Source organism: Natrix helvetica (assembly GCF_964273705.1).
Source record: "Natrix helvetica genome assembly, chromosome: 1".
NCBI classification, from domain to species: domain Eukaryota; kingdom Metazoa; phylum Chordata; class Lepidosauria; order Squamata; family Natricidae; genus Natrix; species Natrix helvetica.
The window spans coordinates 269,128,546-269,138,620 of record NC_138548.1 but is presented as its reverse complement, the minus strand read 5'-3'; the positions used below and the strand labels follow the sequence as shown (position 1 = coordinate 269,138,620).

At 42.1% G+C, this 10,075-nt stretch overlaps 1 protein-coding gene across 1 annotated transcript in view; it reads left to right on the top strand.

Moving 5' to 3' along the window:
* The first annotated feature begins 527 nt into the window (after nt 1-527).
* Nucleotides 528-10,075, top strand: part of ARHGEF37 (Rho guanine nucleotide exchange factor 37) — a 61,006-nt gene continuing 51,458 nt past the window's right edge. Inside the window, exon 1 of the mRNA XM_081935516.1 lies at nt 528-619. The gene's annotated coding sequence lies outside the window, so the exon portion shown is untranslated. The remainder of the gene's footprint in view (nt 620-10,075) is intronic.

Here is a 10,075-nt window from a genome sequence, read left to right as displayed (position 1 = left end):
ATGCATGGATGTACTGGAATTTAGAGATGCATGTGATCAATGCATGCTAATAAGAACTGAATTAATTTCTCTGTCAAGGTAAATTTGCAGTCTTTAAATGTCTGTGGGGATGACTCCCATATTTTGTCTATATCTAGATACAGCATGCTGTAATATTCCATCCCACATTAAATAATTTAATGTTTTTGTATTGCAGTTTGTTGCTGGGATGCTTTTAGACTTATGTGATACAATCTTCCAAATGTGATGTTTACCTTGAAGTGATACTTCAAAGTAAACATATATACTGTAGCTTTGCAGCCAAAATAAACTAGTTTGTACAAGAAACATAATGAACGCATTTCTCAATAAGAACCAATAATTTCTATGTTGTGCCACTTGTGATCAAACAGGCTCAACAACATTTGTTTCTTTCCTTGTAATGTTTACTTTGCAATCTTTCCATTCCAGGCATTTTAACCAATCAAGACAAGCAAAGATGAAATTACATATTGTGAGCAGCTCAGGAGGCTGGCCTCCTTAGCAAATCTGATTCAAAATCCTTATGGTTAGCAAGCCAACATACTATCCGGATATACTTGGGTTTCCTAAAGATACCAGAAAGAAGGCACACACTAGGGTAAGCATATTCTTGTTTTTTTTCAAATCTTTGGCCATAAATACTTCAGATTTGTGACATGCATTGGTGACAAGCAAAGGCAAATCACGGGTATAAACTGAGACTGGGGATGATTAATCTGAATTTTAGAAAATCATATTGTCATAGTTGATACTTTCCCAACCATGATTTACACTGTGGAATTATCCTGGAATAGTTCGTTCCATATATCTGAAGTTTACCATGCAAATGTTATGGCTGGGAGAGATTTTTCTGTCAGAAAGGAACTACCTATTGCCTTGTATATTTCTGAAAGTGCAGGTATGTGTTTCAATTCTGAAACTAAGAAATTAGAACAATGGTAGATAATTTCTTGTTTGAGCACTAGATGGTATCATGAAACACTTGTAGAGCTTCTCAAATATTGCCTAAACAAGTAAGAACATTCACAAAATCAACATGGCTGAAGGAGAAGAATGTAGCCTTTCTGTCATTGGCACCTTATAAATAATATATATGAGTGTGTGTTTAATAGTTTTAATAGATTATGTGGGGATTTGCACTCCTATATGACACAACATCTAGGTTTATTACTTTCAAAGACTGTTGTTTAAACATCTATTTCAAACAAGCTGTCTTTATCAGACTTTGAGGGAAGCAAGATCAAGAAACAGACATGGTTGTGTGTCTTAAAATAGTGGTTCTCAACCTGTGGTCTGCATACCCCTGTGTGACTGTGATGTTGTCACAGGGGGTCTGTGACGGCTTGAAAAAATGTTATGATTTAAATGTTGAGTTGAGTTTTGGGAGTTTGTGGCCATGGTCACACAAAACAGCACAACAAGAATTTAAATGGGGTCCATGATAAAGAAAAGGCTGAGAACCATTGTCTTAGAACGGGGTGTTAAACTGGATTTCTTCAAGTGCCAGATCAGCATTGTAATTTGCCTCTTTGGGCTGGTGGGGGGCCATGGGGAGTGAGGGGAAGATGGGACGAACACCTCCTGCAGGACTTTGTCAGCCGGAAAAGGCCACATGGAGGCCCTGTGTGGCCCACTTTCTGCCTCCCTGGCCTCCAGTAGCACTCTGCTAGCCAAAATGGATCATGCAGAGGTCCAGCAAGCCCCTGCATGGGCCATTTTTGGTTGGCAAAGTGCTGCTGGAGGCCAAAAACGGGCCATGTGGGGCCTCGTAAGGTTCTGTGTGGCCCATTTTTGGCCGGCAGAGTGCTGCAGGAGGCCGTGGCCTGTTTTGGCCAGCAGAGGTATCACAGGCTGGTCCTTTGATAATCTGCCCAGCCATGCAGGCCAGATTTAAGCACCCCGTGGGCTGGATGTGGCCTGCGGGCCTTGAGTTTGATGCCCTTGCCTTAGAATATTCTTTATTGCGGTAGGGTAAAATAACATAATGTTAAAAACCTGTCAGAATTATTGTCTGTTCCATTTTACACAGAGTTAAATCACGGGGTGGGGGTGGGGGTGGGGGGGTTATTTTGTGTTTCTTTCTTTTGCTTTCATTTTTCTTAGGAATTACTAATCTTTTGTGCACCACCCCCCCCTTTTAATGGTCCATCCCTTCTTTCTCAAGGCCTGATTTACGTTCCTTCACACCACCTCTCCCATCAGAATCACTCCCCTTCCTCAGTTGCAAATGACCCAGCGTCTCACCAAGGTTAATCGACAAGTGTGAAAGGAAAGAGCTAGATAGACTTGGAAATCGTTTCTTCCCTTCCTGTTGCCTATCAACTGCAACTGGAGTGTCCAACATGGAAAGAAGCAAAGAGGCACTGAGGTCCGTCTTATCAGTATTGGTAGCAGTTCAAGGGAATGTGAAAATTTTCGATGGAAGTACTGAACACTTCCAGTGAGTAAGATTTTCTAATTGTCCCAGCTTGCCTCATCCAGAAGATTGATTAATCACAATAAAATCATCCCAAACCATGTTCTTGCCATACCCATAGAAATCAGGTACATATTCATGAATCTAGCTCTTTTTTTTGGTTCATTTTGCAGATTTCCCAGATTTGGTCCCCTTGGTCAGATGGTCAAATGCAGCTCTAAAACTTTGCATTATCATCTAGTAATTATTTGACAATGGATCATTTCCCTCTGGGATGGGCACTGCTCATCCTCACTTAATGACCTGTCTCTTAGCAACTGATCAAAGTTACAATGGACCTCCTTGTTTGAGAATTCTGACCTCTTTCCTAGTGGTTACATGACTGCATTTCATTTGCTTGGCAATCAGGTCACCTTTATGACCAATTGAAGTTTTCCATAGTTGCATGATTGCAATTTGTGATGTTTTTTGCCACTTTCCCGCCTTTGGGGGTGGTTTGCAACAAAACCCCACCCCACTAGTAATAAATTGATTTGCATTCACTAAATGACTGCTGTGTTCACTTAATGACCATAGCATCCACTTAACAACTGCTGCAAAAAAAGTTATAAACATTGGATCTGGTCATGTGATTGCCTGACTTATGACTTTCATAACTTATGATGAAAATTCTGGGCTCCATTACAGTCATAAATTGAAGCCTAGCTGTATGTGGTGACACTTCTTATCAAACTAGTGTTAAGTGCATTAATTTAGCCCATATGTTTCAAGCTGTGTTATAATTTACAATTTAGGTGAGAGCAATTTACCAGTTATAAGATTTTAATGCAGGAATATATAAACCTGATCTGCAGTAGAAGTTCCAACTTCATGACATAGCTATTGTTAGCGTTTCAGATAACTAGATTTCCACAATGCATAAAAAAGGAACCCATATTCATTACCCTGAACCATATCTAGATGATCTGACAATGGTTTACCAATATTTCTGAGATCAATTTCCTGTCTGTTTTTGCTGTCTCTTGCTTTTCAGTAAATTACCTTTATTTCCTATATTTTTATACCTTGCACTATGATTAGAGAAGAGTTCTTTTAACTCCTGCACTTGCACTCTCCTGTTTGTAAGTATTGCTTGTGGAAATTATTGTTGTGGGGTCTGAGGCAGGGGAGAGTGTTTCATTCCTCTTTATTTAGGAAAAAGGAAAGGAGTATTATGCTCAAAACCAACTACATTCCTTTCAGTGGTGATGGATGTGAACAGAGAAAGGGGGCCATGACCAAATGCTGCACTGGATAATGCAAACAAAAAAAAATCTATGAAACAATACAATACAATACAATACAATACAATACAATACAATACAATACAATACAATACAATAGTAAAGTTAGAAGGGACCTTGGAGGTCTTCTAGTCCAACCCCCTGCCTAGGCAGGAAACCCTATACCGTTTCAGACAAATGGCTATCCAACATCTTCTTAAAGACTCCCAGTGTTGGGGCATTCACAACTTCTGGAGGCAAGCTGTTCCACTGATTAATTGTTCTAACTGTCAGGAAATTTCTCCTCAGTTCTAAGTTGCTTCTCTCCTTGATTAGTTTTCACCCATTGCTTCTTGTTCTACCCTCAGGTGCCTTGGAGAATAGTTTGACTCCCTCTTCTTTGTGGCAACCCCTGAGATATTGGAACACTGCTATCATGTCTCCCCTAGTCCTTCTTTCTCTTAAGCTAAACATACCCAGTTCCTGCAACCGTTCTTCATATGTTTTAGTCTCCAGTCCCCTACTCATCTTTGTTGCTCTTCTCTGCACTCTTTCTAGAGTCTCCACATCTTTTTTACATCATGGCGACCAGAACTGAATGCAGTATTCCAAGTGTGGCCTTACCAAGGCCTTATAAAGTGGTATTAACACTTCACGTGATCTTGATTCTATCCCTCTGTTGATGCAGCCAAGGACTGTGTTGGCTTTTTTGGCAGCTGCTGCACACTGCTGGCTCATATTTAAATGGTTGTCCACTAGGACTCCAAGATCCCTTTCACAGTTACTACTACTGAGCAAGGTACCACCTATACTGTACCTGTGTATTTCGTTTTTGTTGCCTAAATGTAGAACCTTACTCTTTTCACCATTGAATTTCATTTTATTAGATAGTGACAAAGCAATGCTTTCTTTGGTAAAGTGAAGTTTAAGTCAGAAGTAATCTAGAGCAGGGTTTCTCAACCTTTGTGGTATCACAATCCCTTAAAATAATTAATGAGTTTATGTGACCTCCTCCCCCTCATCTTATTATACTTTGTTCAGAGCCTGTTCCGCATATGGAACTGATCATTTCTAGAAGTCACACCTGGGACCTGGGCTCTCCCTCTGTAACCTTTGTGCTCACAGTTACAACTCCTGCAACACACATTTGACACACCCCAGAGCTACCCAAGTAAGGCCAAGGCACTCTTTTCTGTCTCACGTTCCTTGCCTTTCAAGGCTTCTTCCAGTGGGGAAGGTCACCCTGAGTTCCTGATGCTGAGCATGTTGCAAGTCTACCCTTAGAAATGCAAACTCATTGGTTCCTACCTGTGAAAGGGTCCATGAAAAAAAATCTGGTCATTGCTAATTACAGTAAGGAACAGAAGCTGAATGGCCCTTTTGCACAAAAAAGAGTGAGTGAAGACTCTTTTCATAGGACGGGACTAAGAAAGAGGCAACAAAAGAGTTTGAATATTGTTTCTCTGCAAAGGGCTTGCTGTTGAAACACAGCATTAACTAGAATATTTTAATTATGACTTCTTAAATTTTCTTCAGTAAGGAATGACTTATCAGGAGTACTTGAACTCTTATGAGCTTTTCAAATGGCTAATAGTCCTGCCTCTAAGTGAAATCTGACATTTAAAAGGTATCATTCTCTTCTGAGAGATGCAAGGGAAGTAGTGATGCATTGTCCAGGATTGGGTGCACCGGAATCCAGCATAAAACTCCCCCAGAAAAGGCTCCAGGAAGAGTGATTGTTGGAAAAGGGAGAAGGTGGAACACCCTGGTCCTCTCTGGATCGCCTTAGGCAGTGCTTACAAGCAGCTTGGAATTGTCCCAGGAACTGTTCTGAAGAGTGCAAAAACTCATGAAAAAGAATTCTGGTATTTAGATCCTATGCAAAGCCTAGCCTAGTGTCAGCAGTCAACAAAGTCTCCCATTTCCACACTGAAGAACTCCTTCCTCAGTTTTGCTTCTGTGGCCCAGATTTACAATTTGAGGGCTTCTGGTCTTGCGAATGTGATGGCACATGATGCATGATGTCATTCAGAACAGAGCAGAATAACAGAGTTGAAAGAGATCTTGGGAGTCTTCTAGTCCAGCCCCGGCTCAAGCAGGAGATCATATATGATTCCAGGTGATGAGATGTGTATTGTGAAATCACAATGTAGGCCCTGCAATGTAGATATTTGTATCCAATGTTGGGCCAGAAGCACAAGCAAATAGAATTTGTCATAACATCACAAAGTACTTCTCACTATTTTTTTCATCACTGTAGTTAATAGCATACACCTAAGCTGTCTTTTATTAGCAGTTCTCCAAAATAACAATGAATGTAACTTAGATGAAAAATCTCTGTATAAAGCAGTGCTTCTCAATTATTTTCTGTCATGCCCCCCCTAGGAAGAAGAAAACATTTCGCGCCCCCCCCCCCCCGCGCGACTGTAAATAGTATCATTTGTCTATAAAATTGTTATAAGTACACCTCTGCATAACATAGCACACCGGTCTTTCCTCGTCTCCCACCGTAGTCACATGCTTTCTTTCCTCTTTCCCTCTTACTTGTCTATCCTTCCTTCCACCCTCCCTTCCTCCTTCCCTTCCTTCCTGCCTCCCTTCCAGTTCCCTCCTTCCTCTTTCCCCCTGCCTGCCTGCCTTCTTTCCCTCCTGCTTATCTATGCTTTCTTCCTTCCTTGCACCTCCCTCCCTTCTGCCTGCCTGCCTTCTTTCCTCTTTCCCTATTGTCCTATCCTTCCTTTCTCCCTCCCTCCTTCCCTGCCTCCCTTCCAGTTCCCTCCTTCCTCTTTCCTCCTGCCTGCCTGCCTTCTTTCCCTCCTGCTTATCTATGCTTCCTTCCTTCCTTGCACCTCCCTCCCTTCTGCCTGCCTGCCTTCTTTCCTCTTTCCCTATCCTCCTATCCTTCCTTTCTCCCTCCCTCCTTCCCTGCCTCCCTTCCAGTTCCCTCCTTCCTCTTTCCTCCTGCCTGCCTGCCTTCTTTCCCTCCTGCTTATCTATGCTTCCTTCCTTCCTTGCACCTCCCTCCCTTCTGCCTGCCTGCCTTCTTTCCTCTTTCCCTATCCTCCTATCCTTCCTTTCTCCCTCCCTCCTTCCCTGCCTCCCTTCCAGTTCCCTCCTTCCTCTTTCCTCCTGCCTGCCTGCCTTCTTTCCCTCCTGCTTATCTATGCTTTCTTCCTTCCTTGCACCTCCCTCCCTTCTGCCTGCCTTCTTTCCTGTTTCCCTATCCTCCTATCCTTCCTTTCTCCTTCCCTCCTTCCCTGCCTCCCTTCCAGTTCCATTCTTCCCTCCTTCCTTCTGCCTCCTTCCTGCCTGCTTGCCTTCTTTCCTCTTTCCCTCCGGCGTGTCTGCTTTTCTTTCCTTCCTTCCACCTCCCTTCTGCCCTTCTTCCCTCCCTCCCTGCCAGCAGCTCCTCCAGCATCCCAGCTGGAAGCAGCAGCACAACAGTTGCCGTTACCAGGGGCGAAGGGGTGGCGGTGGCAAGATCGGGCGACCGCCGCCCCTTTGTCCCTTCCCCAACAGCGGCTGTTGCGGTGGAGCTGCTGGCGGGGAGGCGAGCTATGCGGTGGCGAAGACGGGCGGTCCCATGCTTCCCTCCCTCCCACCCCCGCCCGAGCAGGCTTCTTGCACAGCTCCAGCCCGCGGCTCCAATGAAAATCCACAGTCCGAAGTGCTGCCACTTCCAGGCGGCATATATTATGCCTCGCCCACGCCTTCGCCGCCGTTGCACCCAGATGGAAAGGGAGCCTTCGCGCCCCCCTTTACGGAGCCTCGCGCCCCCCCAGGGGGGCGCGCCCCACTATTTGAGAACCGCTGGTATAAAGGAACATAGAGCAGGAAAGAGAAACATGACAAAAACATAAAAGGGCATGGCAGAGAAGAGAATGAAGATAGCAGGTCTGCGTAAATTCTGACGTGCTACTGAATGCACATGGTGCATAAATCTTTGAAGGCAAGAATACCTTATTCTCAGCTGAGACATCAATTCCATTTTGAATTGAATAAGAAGCAACTTCAAATGCAATGTCTTCCATTGAGCATGTTTTCAATTTAAAATTGTGTTGTTGAAGAACATTTCCATATCATCTTATCACTGCTTCGAACAGCAGGACCCAAACTAGGCATTTTGGCTTTGAGTCTACAATTTATAATAATAGCACATGAAGATCTAAAACGCTAATGAGAAGAATCCTCAATCCTTCAACAAAAGCAGACACCTGCATCTTAAGAGGAAGAAGGTCTGTTTTATTTAAACTTGCATTATTTAGCAGTTCCTAAAATGTAAAAACACAACTAAGCAGGTGCTGAAACTTGGCTGCAGTTTCTAAAAATTAGAACTCTTCTTTAAAACAGTGGAATGAACCAGAAATACATCAACTCAAGGAAGAAGTGGGAAAACATGTATTTCCTTTGTATAGCTGAATCCACCATACTTCTCTGTTTCCTTCTACATTAAACTCAGCTTGATGTTATTTCAGTTAGCCATACTATCTTATTGTTAATTAAATGCAAAACTGTAATTAAGTTTCTTGTGGTTTTTATTATAATTGGATAATGGGAAAAAAATCTGCATTTCTTCTAGTAAGGTTTTTACTAAAATCTAGATTATGTGGAAAGTTGCATTTCCAAATTATATTGATTTTTTTTGCCATTTTTAAATTGCAACTCTCAACTGTACATGGGTGTCAAACTCGCCGCATCACGTTGCAGTCATGTGATGTTTTGCAATGTTTCCCCCCTTCCTGGAGTTGCGCTGGGCATGGCCTGCATGTGGTGCATCCAGCCCGTGGGCCGCGTGATGCATATGGCCCATGGTTTAACATTTCTCTCTCACCAGTGTTTTTTGCCTGGAGTTGATAGGTCATTGATATCCTCAGTCACCTCCCAACATAGACCAGTTTCTCTCAAAAGAAGTATTATTTGTTGTCCATACATAAGTTTGTTGCTATGTGAAGACAAATTCTTTGGCTAGGTTTATTCCAATTTCAACCAAGAAACATAGAGTAAAGCCCTGTTGATCCAGTCATGAGATGGCTCCACTGTAGATGCCCTTCATTTGGAAACTGAAGCCATTGTCCAAGAAGAGTTACGCATGGGTCTTGTTGGAGGGGGGAAAATATCTGTGATCTCGGTTTGGCTTCCTCCCTCTTTATAAACTTGTACTACACTGATCTCTGGCTCTAATCATAGTTCACAATAACTATCTCTTGTGAGGACTATTTTAGGTATTTAAATACAATACAATACAATACAATAGTAGAGTTGGAAGGGATCTTGGAGGTCTTCTAGTCCAACCCCCTGCCTAGGCAGGAAACCCTATACCGTTTCAGACAGATGGCTATCCAACATCTTCTTAAAGACTTCCAGTGTTGGGGCATTCACAACTTCTGGAGGCAAGCTGTTCCACTGATTAATTGTTCTAACTGTCAGGAAATTTCTCCTCAGTTCTAAATTGCTTCTCTCCTTGATTAGTTTCCACCCATTGCTTCTTTTTCTACCCTCAGGTGCCTTGGAGAATAGTTTGACTCCCTCTTCTTTGTGGCAACCCCTGGTTATAACAATAGTAACAGCTCTCCTACTTAGTATGTTCTCAAATATTCTTCCACTGTTCTGCAGTAAGTACTCTGAGTTTTACTAACCATCTGTCTGTATTGTAGTTGGGAGAACTAAATAAATGTGGGATAAAGTGCATGGGATTTCACCTTTAGTTTATATTCTTTATTATTGGCATACCACACCTCGGCAGTAAACTTAGCTTATTGCAGTCAAACCACAGCTGATACTGATGCTGTCAGCTTCAAATAAAAAAAGTTCCTACCCAATACCAGTATTTATAGTACAAAATTTAAAATTATTACATGGAGCTTACATACGTGGAACCTCTTGTATTGTCATCTCACTTGGGTCTTTTTTATTCTTAATCGTAATACTATTTTGGTTATTATTTCATAATAATAATCTCAGTAAAGATAGGGTCCCTAAATAGGGATTGTCCTAAAACATTGTGTCCCCACTTTCTCTTACAAAATGTGTTTTCTGATACAGAGACAACTGTGCAGAGCATTTTTAAAAATCACTGCGGGAATCTTTCTTATTCCAGGAACAAGGGCCATTCTCTGTGATTCAGATTAACTGGATTCCACATTCAGATCTAACTACTGATTTATAGAATGGGTTTCTTATTATTTAAATATCACTTTCTTCCTTATCCATTTCTATTCCAACATACCTGCAGCCCTATGCAAAAAATTAAGGTTGTGTTCGTTTTCCCTCCCCCAGCCATATAAGATCCTCTTTATTGATTCTGTCTTCTTTGCATTGTCACAGCAGGGAATTTGTTAAATGGTGAATAGTGTTGCCACAGTTTTCTTATTTTTAC